This window comes from Pteropus vampyrus, unplaced genomic scaffold, assembly GCF_000151845.1.
Source record: "Pteropus vampyrus isolate Shadow unplaced genomic scaffold, Pvam_2.0 Scaffold223, whole genome shotgun sequence".
NCBI lineage: Eukaryota > Metazoa > Chordata > Mammalia > Chiroptera > Pteropodidae > Pteropus > Pteropus vampyrus.
Genome location: NW_011889004.1, coordinates 998,089 through 1,010,527, shown reverse-complemented (window position 1 = coordinate 1,010,527; position 12,439 = coordinate 998,089). Strand labels below are relative to the sequence as shown.

Sequence of the window (12,439 nt, the reverse complement as noted above, 5' to 3'; positions counted from 1 at the left end):
GAGCTTTATTTTACACCTGTGGAAACTTCACACAAATACTTCTGTATGAATGAATTTGTCATATCTCTGACAGAATAAATTATCAAGTAATTTCTAAAAACATATCAGATGAATCTTATAGTAGATAGAGTGATTTTCTTGAATTAAGTCTAGCACCACCAGTTCATTTTTACCTTAGACCTGATTTGTTTCCTGAATAAAATCCCATTTTCCCCCTAATTACATGTTGGACATAAAACTACTTGGGACATACCTTTAAAGCCAGCATATCATAGCTGGCATTGCTTCTTTGGAAGCTGCACTTCATTTCTTAATGATACCATCCTTTTACTACTCACACAGGCCTTAAAATTTTGTAGTTATCTTTGACAACTTGTTCTGCTTTTTTTTTTTTTTTTGTCTATTACTAATCAGTTACCAAGTTCAGCCAGTTAATGATTTCACTTACTTTGGTGTCTTTCTCTGCATTTTCACTGCTGTTGAGATATTGGGCCCTTAGCAATTTATATCTGAACTGCTAATCTAGGAACATCCTAAGTGACTTTCCCTCTCCAGACAATCCTACTTGCTGCCTTCTACTGTTTAACACCACCACTTGCATATTATTATTCCCCTGTTCATAAAGCTTTTGGTTTCCCACCACTGAATGAAATCTAGACTTCTTAGCTTGGCATTCAAAGTCCACAGTGTGTCCTGCCTTTCTACTCTTTGAATACTCTCAATATTGTGACGTAGTCTTTATTTCTCAAAATGTTTTTTTTCTTCCCACCATGGTATTAATAGCCATCTTCTCTTGAATTACTCTCATTCCTTCATTCTCTTTTCTTAAATCCCGCCTAATCTGTAAGATCCACTTGAAATTTTCCATTGTCTGTGAAGCCTCCCTGGGCTGCCCTGCCTCTGAATTCTGAGCAACACATGTCATTGGACAGTTAACCTTGTAGTACTCTGATACTTTCTGAGTTACAATGAGCTATGTCACATCATTTTTTGTATGTGTAGTAGTCCCCTCTTACCCACAGTTTCAGTTATCTCTGATCTCAGTTACCCAGGGTCAGCCACAGTCTGAAAATATTAAATGGAAAATTCTAGAAATAAATTCATAAATTTTATATTGCATGCCAATCTGAGCATGATGAAATCTCAAGCTGTCTGCTCTGTCCTGTCCAGGATACGAATCATCTCTTTGTCCAGCGTATCCATCCTGTATATGTTACCTGCCCCTTAGTCACTTAGTAGCCACCTCGGTTATCAGATTGACTATTGTGGTATCACAGTGCTTGTGTTTAAGTAACGCTTATTTTACTTAATAATGGCACCAAAGCAAAAGAGTAATGGTGCTGGCAATTTGGATATGCCAAAGAGATGCCAAAGAGAAACTGGAGGGTACTTCTTTTAAGTGAAAAGGTGTGTATGTTTTGGGAAAAAAACAGTATTTATAGGGTTAGGTCTTATCCACACTTTTAAATCCTGTGGGGCTCTTGTATCCTCAGATAACAGGGACTACTGTAATTCTTTCTAAGTGGAATGTGCCTTAATATACTATTTTATGTGGGTGTTTTTTTTAACAGCTAAGGACAGAGATCCAGCATCTGTTCTTTAACATTTCTTTATTATTCTAAAGTAAAATTTATAGGTAATATAATGTACCTACAGACATAAGTTTTGAAAGCTGATAATAACCTCACTATACAGAGGAAAAATAAAAGGAAAGAGAATTATAATATGTATTTCAGTTTTTAGGTACTCAGCAAAAATTATACTCTAGCAAATTCCCCAACTTTCCTGCTGTTCTTTGTTCAACACTTAAGACCAGTCTTGATACTTAATATGGTTTGTATCTGAAGTTGCAAATTATGAAGGCTTTATTTCCTTTCCAGTGTAGTGTGTAGTTAATAGGCATGAGTTATAAAATTTAAATTAAAAGTTACTGGGAGCCAAAACTACTTGTAAATGGTTAGAATACTTTATTATTGCATGGTTTGCCTTCCTTTTATGGAAAAAAGTAAGTTTCTGGAGGTTATGGGAATAATGTGCTGTGCTGACTTAACTTCCTTAATTTTAGGATTTCGGTATTTTGTACAGTCTTGTTCACATATGTGACTTCATGTCATGTAAACAGTTGACCCAAAAGGATGAATAGTCTGCAGATATTGAGAGGGATCTTTACAGAGGAGTCAGGTTGATTAGGTCTTTTATTTCTGTAAAAATAAAAGATGAGATTGTTGCCTAGTTATGAGAAGAATTCTTTTGTTTAGACTATAACACTCCCCACTCCCGATTTTTTGCTTACACATAAAAGATCCCTTGGTAGAAGCCAGTTATGTTTACAAAACAACTACCGGGTCTAAGCCTAGATCTCATGTAATCTTAGTTTTTTAAAGTACTTGCTCCTGTGTTGGCAAAGGTTTACCTGAGAAGCCACCAGAATGATGCTTTTACTAATTCAGAAAAACTTAATAAGCATTATCTGTATCTTCCTGGAAAGTTCTGTCTGTATAGTTCTGTAGTTTCTAGAGGCATGCTAAAGGCTGACTGGGTTAGTTAAACCTTTTGTGTAGTTAATATAAACATTCTAAAATCTGTGGTTGATGAAATAGTCTGTATTGTAACAATTTAAAAAATAATCTAGTATCCTGACATTCTGACTTGTAGAAAAAAGTCTCTGGGGAGATCTAAATGGCTTAATTTGATTCTTAGAATATTTGTCATTGTAAAACTACTGGTTTTTCTTTTGCAGATTTTCTTGTGAAACCTAGTAGAAAAAATTCTTGGAACAAACTTCATTTGGTAAGTTTGTCTCCCCTTATCCCCAACTCTCTCTGCTGTTTTGAGGCAGCTAGAACTAATTTACAGATTAATTTTGATGATGTGTTTGTCCATGTCCTTGTACACAATTAGATGAGCTCTTATATTTTTACTTTAATGTTAAATCTTTAAATATGGTGTTTTTTCACTAGGACTCAAAATTACTTTTTCCCTATTTAACTGTGCCATAATACAATATACTGTGCCTGGAAATTTATATTTAAGATTGAGATTTAATGAGTTGTAATCTTATCCTTTGTTAAAAATAGTCCTTAACAATGTGGAGATCTTTTAAATTGAAACTTGATTCTTGTTTGAATTTTCTTTAATTGTTGTATATGAAAACCAAGGCCTCATTACTATACTTAGTGGTACTAATGTGATATTTAACTAGAAAACAAGTTCTAAAAAATTTTTAATTCTGTCCTCAGTGTGGATATTAATCCCGGTCCTGTCCTTTTCATAGACCTGTGTGTATCTGTTACTACCTAAGTCTTTATTACGGCCTCTCGGTTTCTGCCATCTGTTATTTAGGGAATTATAATCTAATATTATTGAAAAGAGAAGTTGTTGCCTCGGTGGTGTTTTTAGCTCCAAATCATTCCTTCCTTCAGAACCTTTAGCATGGCATTTTAGGCTCTTCACAAATGGGTTTTAAACACATCTGCAACTAGTCACCTGTTTTCCCATATACCTACAGCACCTTTTGCTGTAGCCACACTGGCCTACTTACTGTCCTTAACATACTCTTCAGTGTGCCTTTTTTTTTAGAGGGGTCTCATTCTTCAACTATGCAGTTCCTATTCCCTCTTTTGCTCAGTAGCTCACAATCGTGCTAGTTCAACTATTAAAAACTGGAGTGTTCCACAAAGCTTTACTTGAGTACCTGGATCGGAATTAATTTCTTTGTCTTTTACATCACCATGGAATTATATTCCTGTATCTGTTATCACACACTGCTTATTTGTCACCCCACAGGATTGTGAACACTTTGAAGGCAAGAACTGTCCTCTTACTTGAATTTCAATTCACATAAACATTTCCTAAGTCCTGGGATACCAGTGTCTTTTCACTATAATTTCATTTTAATTAGGACTGTTTTCTTTTTTGTAAGAATAAGGGAGAAAAATAGATTCTGTGGTTCTAATAGGGATTAGTTATAATCTTGTCGATTGAAGGAATCGTTTTTTTCTATCTTTCTGTATAGTGAAGTATTTATATAGTATATATAATCTGTGTCTTTGTAGTCCAGGTTGCTCAGTATCTCACTTGGTTGAGTTATTGTTTACAAGTGTAAATTTTAGTTATTAAGTAAGAAATTGGGTAATCTCTCCTTAAGGAAGTATCTGAAAGATGAGATACCATGTTCAGTAGGAAAATTAAATGATGATATGCTTTGGTAAAAGTTTCTCAGAAGTCACATCCATGAGTGGTACTGACGTTGGAGCCCAGAGAAGCCTGCAGATCTGAGCTGTCAAATCTCATACATATATTAAGAAAAGATAAATCATTTAACTCTGATGGTTAGAATAAGAATCTTGTCCTTCATTTGGCCCCATGGGTCACACATTAGATTTTTAGAGAAGTAAATGTAATCCTAATGTATTACTTGTTTCTGCAGTATTTAGTTTGTACATGGCCATAATAATATAAATGTTTATGGATTTTTAACTTTAGAATCATTACTAATTTTAGATAAGGCATCTAAGACTTATATTTACAAAAATAGAATGAAAAGTGTTATATTCTTATCTGAAGAAACATGGTCCAGGTACGGAGGGAAAGACGTGAGATTATTAAATTAATTTTGATGCCAGGAAACATATTATTTGAATTACTATAATATAGGTCCTAGATTAAAATAGACTAAAGAGATATGACAATTAGATCCAATATATGATTCTAGACTGGATCTTTTATAGAGGGAAAAAATCAAAAGGTATAATTGGGTCAGTTGACCAAATTGTAATATACAAAGTAGATTAAAGTACTACTCCATCAATGTTAAATTTCCTGAATTTGAAAACTAGTGCTGTGCTTATATAAGAGATTATTTTTGTTCTTAGGAAGTGTACATTGAAGTAATAAGGGGTAAAGAGGCATTGGGTATACAACCCTCTTTTAAATGGTTCAGAAAAACTAAGTAACTGTGTGCATATTTACATATGCACACAAATATGTGTGTGTGTGTGTGTGTGTGTGTGTGTGTGTAAAGAGGACAATGGTTAGAACTGTCCTATCTAAATTCTTTGTATGTAATGGAATATCGTACTTAATGATTTAAAAAGTGCTTATTTCTATATTCCAGTAACTATACTAAGCACAATATATACATTATCTTTTAATCCTCACAACTCTTTGTTGCAGCCGTTATTCTTGTTTTACAGATGGAGAACAGGGGCTCAGAGAGGTAGCATTACTTGCCCGTAAGGTCATGTTATGGCTAAGGACTTATATCTCATCGGTCATGTATATGGCTAAGGACTTATATCTCATCGGCCCTCAGAGCCATTGTTCTACATCTTTGATTGTTTCCTAGATTGAGATTATTATCTTCACACTTTATCTTAGATTAAATGAAAACCTTCCATGCAATATTATTTTGAGTTTCTTTTTCAAAAACTTTTGTAGGAAAGTTTATTTTCCTAATTGCAAATGTAAAGTAATTCTAAAAGTATAAAAGCCCATAGTCCTTACTACCACTTTGTTAACAGTCATTGTACCATTGTTCTGTACATGTAGAAACATACTTCATAATTAATACAAGTAAGTCATATGGGTACTTTTATTTTAACCTTTTAAATTACAGAACATTAAAACTTCTACCAAGTTAATAACTGTGTGTTGGTGAATTATTTTTCATAGAAGAAAAAGTATGTGAAATCTTTGGCAATAATGATCTCATTCTCTTTTAAAAAGTGTGTTTCTTTTCACTTAGTAAATTTATTTTTACGAATCAGTGCTGCAGAAATAATGAATCATACAGAGATATAGGCAAAGATCATTATTACAGATTTTTCTTATTATAATAGAAAAGTGGAAATAACCTAAATGTCTCAGCAATTGAATGGTTAAATTATGATATGGTAATATAATGGAATACTGAGGAAGGATTTGATACATTAACTAAAGAAAAAAATGTGGAACAATGAATACAGTGTGATCCTCCCTCTCAATTTTTTGGTAAATTTGCATACAAAGTGTTATAAATACAAAGAATTTTAAATTAATTAACAGGAGTTGTACTTACCTGTAGATGAAGGGCAGCAGAGAGTGAGAAAGGAACTTCTTGTTTAAAAAAAAAAAAAAAAGATTTATTAAGATATAATTCAGATAGTCTACATTTAACCCATTTAAATTATACAGTTCAATGGCAACTATCACCATGGTCAATTTTAGAACCTATTATCACTTCAAAAGAAACTCCATACCCTTTATCTGTCACCTCTCTTACCTTTTATCTCCCCATCCCTAAGCAATCACTAATCCACTTTCTATAGATTTCCCTGTCCTGGACATTTCATATAATGGAATCATATGATACATGACCTTTTGTGAGTGGCTTCTTTTACTTAGCATAATGTGTTCAAGGTTCATACATATTAAAGCATATATCAGTATTTCATTCCTTTTTATGGCTTAATAACATTCCATTTCTGGGTATATAACATTTTGTTTATCCATTTATTCATCAGTGGACATTTGGGTTATTTCCACCTTTCGATTATTTTGAATAATGCTATTATAAATGTGTGTACATGTGTTTGGATATATGTTTTCGTCTCTCTTGGGTAGCTAAATACATAGGAGTGGAATTGCTGGGTCCGATGGTAGTTCGATGTTTAATTGTTTGAGGAACTGCCAGACTATTTTCCAAGGAGGCTGCATGATTTCACATTCCCACCAGCAATGCATGAAGGCAGTTGTTTACTTTTTACACCTGTATTTTAGATTTTATTAGACTAACATTAATAACACAATTCTTCCTTTTGTGGTGATAGTATAATTATAACTCTAGGACCCAAGTTTTGCCAGCCAGTTGCTGAATATTTCTTAAGGATTGGTCATATCTGCCCTTTATAGTTCTATAAGGACCTTCAGCAGCTACTTAATTCATATTGGTTGCAGAGTTACTTATGATCTTGGCTTTTTCTTAACATCTTGGGCTTCTATAGAAAGTTTATCTTTCCTCAGATGCTTAAAGCAGCACCTCTTACTTTGAACTGTTTTTATGTTTTTATAACTGCCCTGGTGACCATAAATTCTTTAATCTTTGTTAGCCTCGACATTTAGGCCTTTACTTATTACTGTCAGTTATATTCCAGAATACCTTTCACATCCTTATTCCAAATCAAGCCACATTCCTCCTTCCTGTAATTCTCTCTGGATTCTATTTTTATTCTTTTTGTTCTTTGATCCAGTTATTACACAGTAACCAGAATGATCTTAAAATCAAATCATACCACTCTGCTGTTTAAAACCGGTTAGTGGCTCCCTATTGCACTTGGAATATAGTTTATACTCCTTACTATTTACATGTTCCTTCTCTTGTACATTTCTTCACCTTTAAGTTGGACCACTCCTCTTTCTGACTCAGCACATTTTCTCTGTACTGGTTTCCTCCTTTTAATCCTTCAGAAATGCCAGTCTTTCCTTTGTCAAGTAGCACATGCTATTTGTTCACTGTACCAGAAGCTTGCCTTGCTTCACCTTATCTGAAGTAAGACTCCCATACCCCTGCCCTTCATCCCATCTGTATCAGCTTCTTGTTTATTTCATTCATCACATTTAGCCCAATTTGTTTCTATCTTCCACACTGGAATATGCTCTTTTTAGTGCAGGAACAAGCACAGTGTCACATTGTCTGACACATACTAGGTTCTCAGGTAATTGTTGAATGACTGAAGTACAGCACACCATTTAGAGTTTGTATTTGGTGTAGAAATGGAAGTTGTCCTTTCTGAGTAACAACTATTTAAATTGAGTGAGACTTTTAATTCTAAGTGGCAAATCTTTGTCTTGGTATTTCTGTATTCATTAAAAAATTGGGCTTGACTAGGAAGATACCTAATGTGGATATGTCTGCTGATTAAGAATTAACTTTGAAAATGGAATTTGATTTCTAGTTCCATGTCACTGCAGGTGAGTACATTTCAGTTGGGATAGCGCTAACTCTGTGATGCCTGTGAGAGTTTTTCTTTAAATTTTGCTAAAAAAAAAAAAAAAAATTTCTTGAAAGACACATGCATAGGGATATGTTTACTGTACAAACCACTGTTTTTTTGACGGTTAAAACTTAAATTAGGTTTTCAGTAACTGGGGGTTTTGAGGTAGAAGAATTCCTGTTATTTTTAAGAAAAACTTTTATGTGAAAATTTCAAGTGTATAAAAGTAGAGAAAATAGTTTACTAAATTTCCATTAACTTATTGGGCTTTAAAAATTATCAACTTGTGGCTCTGTTTGTTTCATAGACACTTATTCTGCCTTCTCCTCGATACATCACTTCATCTGTTTGTATTTCAAATTTATACATAAAAGGAACTTAAAAACATAATCACCAAAAAAAAAAAAAACCCACCCTCATAAGCACAACAACATTGTCAATTATATAAAAATTAATAAGTTTCTTAATATCAAATATTTAATATCTGGTCAGATTTCCCTAAACGTCTTAATTTATTTTTATGCTTTCAGTCAGGATCCAATAAGATCCATATATTGTAGTTGGTTGACATGTCACTTAAGTCTCTTTTAATCTGTAAGTTTCCCCTTCATCTCTCTCTTTTCTTGCAGTTTATTAAAGAATGTAGACTATTTTCCTGTAGTTTTCCATATTTCATTAGCAGTTATAAAATGGTGATACCTATTTCTCTCTTTCCTCCTTTATGTATTAGGCAGTATACTCCCCTTATCAACTACTTGATTGTACAGAGGTTCAGTTTATATAGGAAAAGCAGGATAAATACTAATTCTTTCCCCTTATTTTTAATAATTTTCAAAAATAGGAGGTTGATTATTTAGCATCTTCCAGTGGTGACCAGTGAGAGAGAGAGAATCATTATGACTTGTATTTAAATACATTGAAACTCAATCTGTTGCACATACTACTTTTGTTCAGATTATTCCATATTTGGTCACTGGGTCTGTTCAGGTTGGCTCCTGAGTCCTTTCAATATAACCTTAATAGTTTTCGATAATTTCCTTGCTTTCCAACTTAATAACGTGTTCCAGAATCAACCTGTACATTACCTGTTCTAGGCTGGGAATTGGCTATTTCTCATTAGCACTGGCTGCTTCTGAGGTGGGAATTAGTCTTTACAGTCTAGATGATTAGAATGCTCATTGCTGTTGGATTGGTCCTATAATTTTTTGCAGTAAGATTAGTTTTAATATTTCATGGAAGACTTTGATTATAGACATACTCTTCACCTTTTTACTGAGCTATATAAGTCATATCACATAAAACTCACCTCTTTAAAGTATACATTTCAGGATTTTATTGTATGTCTATAATGTGCTAAATCACCACTATCTGATTCCAGAACATTTTCGTCATCCTGCAAAGATTCTCTGTACCCACGAACAGTCACCCCCTATTTCTTCCTCAGCCTAACTACTGACAACCAGTAATCTACTTTGTCTTTATGGATTTGCTTATTCTAGACATTTCATATAAATGGAATTGTATGGTATGTAGTCTTTTGTGCCTGGCTTCTTTCACTTAGTGTAATGTTTTCATAGTTCATCCACGTTGTGTCATGTATCAGTATTTTAGACCTTTTTATTGTTGAATAATATTCCATTGTGTGGATAATACCACATTTTGTTCAGTCATTTTATCAGGTGATGGATATTGGGTTGAACATTTGGACTGTTTCTACTTTTTGGCTATGATGAATAATGGTGCTATGAACATTTGTTTACAAGTTTTTGTGTGAATATATATTTTCTTTTCTCTTGGGTATATAACCTGGAGTGGAATTGATGGCTCATACGGTAACACCGTAAGTTTTTAAGGAATTGGCCAACTGTTTTCCAAAGAATTTGTACCATTTTCTGTTCTCACCAGCAATATGTGAGTGTTTCAAGTTCTCCACATTCAGCCTACGTTTTGGACGTTGATATCTTCATCACTGAAATTGTCTTTTGAGTTTTCTGTTTTGCAAAACGTATCAAATTTACTTCTATTTGTTTGAAATATAGCAGTTGGAATGTGTTTGATACTATCATTAGAAACACAATTCTAAAACAAATACCTCTTGCAAAACATTAGGACAGGTTTGTTTGTTTTTAAGATTCATCCAATAGGAGTTTCTTAGTAAAATTGAGTTCCATGACTTTTATCTATCTGTCTGTCTGTCTGTCTGTCTGTCTGTCTATCTATCTATCTATTTATTTGTAGCGCCTACAGCTCCTGATATTCCAAGGTGGTCTCCCATCCAAGTACTAACCAGGTCCGACCCTGCTTAGCTTCTGAGATCAGACGAGATTGGGCATGTTCAGAGTAGTATGGCTGTAGACGACTTTTATTTTTGAATTTTTTTGGTAGTTTTTTTAAAAATTATTTTTATTTAGTTTCAAGTATACAATATATTGGTTAGACATCTATATGGTTCATAAAATAATCCCCCCAATTGCACCCTCCCTCCCCTGACCCTCTGCCTAGCCAATGTCTTAATGCTAACTGCATTCCCTATGCCATGCTCCCCATCCTTGTGACCATCCATCAGCTACTAATTTGTACTTCTTTAGCCCTTCACCCCATTCTCTAGTCCCTCAAACTCCCCTTTCCTCTATCCGACATCAAATTGTCCACTATATTTGTGAGTCTGTTTTTGATTAGTTTGTTCTTTTTATTCCTTAGATTTCGCATATAAATGAAATCATACAGTGTTTATCTTTCTGACTTAAATACCTTCTAGGTCCATCAAAGCGATATCTTTTCCATCTCCTTCCTTTTCATATGTGAGGGTCTTGTTTTCTTATCCTTTCAGCCACTCTGTCTTTTGATTGGAGCACTTAATTCTTTTCCAATTAAGGCACTTATTGATAGGAATGTAGTTGTTACCATTCTTTATTCCTGTTTTTGATAACATGTTTTTTCTTCTTAAAGAAGTCCCTCTAACATATCCTGTAATACTGGCTTGGTGGTGATAAATTCCTTTAGCTTATTTTTGTCTGAGAAGCTCTTTATCTATCCTTCAACTCTAAGTGATAGCTTTGCTGGATAAATTATTCTTCGTTGTAGAACCTGGGTCTTCATCCTGTCGAATATTTTGTGCCAAGCCCTTCTGCCCTGCATAGCTTCTTTTGAGAAATCAGCTGCCAGTCTTACGAGTTATCTCTTATATGTAATTATTTGTTTTTCTCTTGCTACTTTTAATATTCTTTCTTTGTATTTAACTTTTGGCAGTTTAATTATGATGTGTCTTGGTGTGGGCCTTTTTAGATCCCTGAATTTTGGAACTCTCTGAGCTTCTCGGGGTTTTATGTCCATTTCCTTCACCAGGTTAGGGAAGTTTTCCATCATTATTTCTTCAAACAGCTGTTCAGCATCTTGATTTTCTTCAGTTACACTGATCAGACGAATATTTGGAGCCTTAATAGTGTCCCATATCCTCCTTAAATTATTTTTATAGTCTTGGCATCTTTTTCTTGACATTCTGATTGAGTGTCCTGATTGGCTTTCCTGTCCTCTAGATAGGGCATTTGATCCTCTTCTTTACTCACTTTGTTTATTCCTTTGTTTATTCCATTTAATATACTTCTCATCTCAGATAATGTATTCTTCATTTCAGACTGGTTCCTTTTATAATTTCCATTTCCATTTTTATGTTTTTTGCCTCTTCATTGAAGATCTCACTGAATTTATGAAGTTCATTGAGCATCTTTATAACCAGTGTTTTGAACTCTGCATGTTAGATTACTTGACTCCATTATATCTGGATTTGTGTTCTCTTCTCTCATATGGCTTCTGCTTCTTTGTTTTCCCATTGTGTCTGCCTTTCCATGTCTGTTTCTACATACTAAGAAAAGCTCCTAAGTCTCCCGGTCTTATTAGTGTGGATTTGTGAAGTAGGTGTCCAGTGGCACAGTCCTGAGAAGGGGTTCAGCTACAGGCCAAACTTAGCCCAAGCCTCTACCACTCCAGGGCCACCTGTTAAGATTCAGCCAGCAATCCACAGATACTGTGCTTATAGTTGCCTCAAAAGGCCACACCAAAAACCGAGGCTGCCTCCATTGTGAGTCTCAGCAAGGAGCATCTGACTCACTGAGGACACACCTGCATGTGGCTTTGGTGGGACTGCGAGTTGGAGGAGGCAGGGTTTCAGGGAATCCTCTGGGAGGAGTGACCTCTGTTATCTAGCCTGATGACATCATGCCTGTGGTGGTTCTGTGTCCGTACCCTGGGCAGGGGGAGGGCTCAGCAGGGAACAATGGATTCCACCTGCACTTCTGTCCCCAGTGAGTCTCGCCTTGGCCCTCACTCCAGCAATGTTTCCCTGTAAGTCCCTGGTATCCCTTATGTGCAGCCGAATTGGCACTAGTATTCAGAGCGAGGAGGGTCCATCACCGCAAAAATCTGCTCGCAGATGCGGCCCCTTTAAGAGGCTTCTGCTGCTGCCACAG

At 34.8% G+C, this 12,439-nt stretch overlaps 1 protein-coding gene and 1 pseudogene across 15 annotated transcripts in view; one reads left to right on the top strand and one right to left on the bottom strand.

Moving 5' to 3' along the window:
* The window catches only part of MTMR3 (myotubularin related protein 3), a 125,447-nt gene that overhangs the window by 53,372 nt on the left and 59,636 nt on the right, over window positions 1-12,439 (top strand). For 14 of the 15 annotated variants that reach the window (XR_002783539.1, XR_002783538.1, XM_011373343.2 and 11 more), the window contains one exon: window positions 2,741-2,790. The exons of the other annotated variant lie outside the window; for it this stretch is intronic. The gene's annotated coding sequence lies outside the window, so the exon portion shown is untranslated. The remainder of the gene's footprint in view (window positions 1-2,740; window positions 2,791-12,439) is intronic. 15 annotated transcript variants of the gene reach the window in all.
* LOC111747461 lies at window positions 10,212-10,330 on the bottom strand (annotated as a pseudogene).